Genomic DNA, 2,618 nt, shown 5'->3' on the forward strand with positions numbered 1-2,618 from the left:
TGACATCACCGCTCTCCAGATATCAGTTATATTATACAGGAGGTGACATCACCGCTCTCCAGATATCAGTTATATTATACATGAGGTGACTTCACCGCTCTACAGATATAAGTTATAGTTATATAAGTTATATTATATTATACAGGAGATGACATCACCGCTCTCCAGATATCAGTTATATTATACATGAGGTGACTTCACCGCTCTACAGATATAAGTTATAGTTATATAAGTTATATTATATTATACTATACAGGAGGTGACATCACCGCTCTCCAGATATCAGTTATATTATACAGGAGGTGACATCACCGCTCTCCAGATATCAGTTATATTATACAGGAGGTGACATCACCGCTCTCCAGATATCAGTTATATTATACAGGAGGTGACATCACTGCTCTCCAGATATCAGTTATATTATACAGGAGGTGACATCACCGCTCTGCAGATATCAGTTATATTATACAGGAGGTGACATCACTGCTCTCCAGATATCAGTTATATTATACAGGAGGTGACATCACTGCTCTCCAGATATTAGGTATATTATACAGGAGGTGACATCACTGCTCTCCAGATATCAGTTATATTATACAGGAGGTGACATCACCGCTCTCCAGATATCAGTTATATTATACAGGAGGTGACATCACTGCTCTCCGGATATCAGTTATATTATACAGGAGGTGACATCACCGCTCTCCAGATATCAGTTATATTATACAGCAGTGACATCACCGCTCTCCAGATATCAGTTATATTATACAGGAGGTGACATCACCGCTCTCCAGATATCAGTTATATTATACAGGAGGTGACATCACCGCTCTCCAGATATCAGTTATATTATACAGGAGGTGACATCACCGCTCTCCAGATATCAGTTATATTATACAGGAGGTGACATCACCGCTCTCCAGATATCAGTTATATTATACAGGAGGGGACATCACCGCTCTCCAGATATCAGTTATATTATACATGAGGTGACTTCACCGCTCTACAGATATAAGTTATAGTTATATAAGTTATATTATATTATACAGGAGGTGACATCACCGCTCTCCAGATATCAGTTATATTATACATGAGGTGACTTCACCGCTCTACAGATATAAGTTATAGTTATATAAGTTATATTATATTATACAGGAGGTGACATCACCGCTCTCCAGATATCAGTTATATTATACAGGAGGTGACATCACCGCTCTCCAGATATCAGTTATATTATACAGGAGGTGACATCACCGCTCTCCAGATATCAGTTATATTATACAGGAGGTGACATCACCGCTCTCCAGATATCAGTTATATTATACAGGAGGGGACATCACCGCTCTCCAGATATCAGTTATATTATACATGAGGTGACTTCACCGCTCTACAGATATAAGTTATAGTTATATAAGTTATATTATATTATACAGGAGGTGACATCACTGTTCTGGATATAGTAGTAATAATGAAGGACCGGCACTCCCAAGTTGCTGTGAATTATCCCTTTATTGTCACTCTGTCCGTGACGCGTTTCGCCACTTCTAGTGCCTTTGTCAAACAGTGACAACATGCCATAACAAACAAACTCCAATCCCCCGCCAAAACCCTGAGTCCCTGAAGTCACGTTGTCAGGGTAACCAGGTAAACATCAGGACCACAGCTGCGAGTGTGTGTAGGGTGAAGATCGGCAGATCCCAAAGGGTAAATCACCTCATTTCAATTGCGCTGTGGAAACATTATACAAAGTAACACATTAATGGAAACATAAATACAATAAGGAAAATAGATGCCGTTATAGAAAACGATTGAGCGCATATTGGCGATTTAAACCCATGGGCTCAAGGGTTTGGAGGCGGTGAATCCAGCGCGCCTCTCGTCTCGACAGTATTTCATTCCCGTTTCCTCCGCGGCGCGGGTTATGGTATTTCCCAGTTGCGCGCTGTTGCGTTTGTGTGTCTGATAATGATACGGGGTCGGTCCTAGCAGAAAACCTTTCCTGTATCTTTCTTCCATCCGTGCGGATGTTTCCCCCACATACACCAGGCCGCATGGACATTTTAGGATGTAAATAATGAATTTACTATCACGTGAAGAAGCCACGGACGGGGATTTTTTCGCCGGCGTGTTACATAGGAGCCTTCGATGACACTAGAACAGTGTATACAATTCAGACGTGGAAAAAGTGCCTTTTGTGGCGGTGGAAGGACCCCTTGTTTCAGGTCCATTTTACTATTACCGAGATCTGCCCTTACGGTTTTGTCCCGTAATTCGCTGCTCGCTTATAACAGATCATTGGAGGATTCGTGAATTATTCCTCTATTGATGGATAGGACTTGGTTACTATTATTGCCTGGGACACCAACCCCCGGTCATGTGACTGTATGACAGCTGGGGGGGGGGGGGGGTGAAGAGCAGCATGTAGGTAAGTACTTGGGGACAGTGGGGACATCTCTATAGGTCTCCTGTGGGTCAGGGTTACAGTAAAAAGAGTTGGGGGCGGGGCTCTTTTTGAAGTTCGGGAACAGCGGAGATTTTGCCAGTAACTGTCATGGCGCCCAGATTCACACGTTCTGACGTTTTTACGTAACCACGTCGGATGGACGCTCAGGCCGTTT

The sequence above is a fragment of the Bufo bufo genome, chromosome 10 (assembly GCF_905171765.1).
Source record: "Bufo bufo chromosome 10, aBufBuf1.1, whole genome shotgun sequence".
NCBI classification, from domain to species: Eukaryota; Metazoa; Chordata; class Amphibia; order Anura; family Bufonidae; genus Bufo; species Bufo bufo.